This window comes from Bison bison, unplaced genomic scaffold (assembly GCF_000754665.1).
Source record: "Bison bison bison isolate TAMUID 2011002044 unplaced genomic scaffold, Bison_UMD1.0 scf7180017850793, whole genome shotgun sequence".
Taxonomy (NCBI): Eukaryota; Metazoa; Chordata; class Mammalia; order Artiodactyla; family Bovidae; genus Bison; species Bison bison.
This window is the reverse complement of record NW_011481366.1, coordinates 1-366: the sequence shown is the minus strand read 5'-3', so window position 1 is coordinate 366 and position 366 is coordinate 1.

Sequence of the window (366 nt, the reverse complement as noted above, 5' to 3'; positions counted from 1 at the left end):
ATATGGTTGTTCTGCTTAGGCTGCAGTGCTGGGTCTAGCATACAAAGAGAGCATGAACAATCTTCCCTTCCAACAAACACAAACTTTCCAGGGTCTGAGGTGTTCCCTTCTCTAGTACCAGGGTTGTTGCTCCTTTTCCACTACCACAAAATTGGTGTGATCATTCTAGTAGCTATAACATTGCCATTTTTCCTAGTCATTTCCTAATCACACTCAAAACTTTTGTATAGACTGATAAGGAGCAAGAGGTATAAGGGCATTTTCACGCCATTTACAGAGATCATTTATATTCACCACCTTGGGCCTACTGGGCCATTTAAGGGAATTCTTAGAGCAGTGTATTCAAGTAAACCATAGTTATCTTCA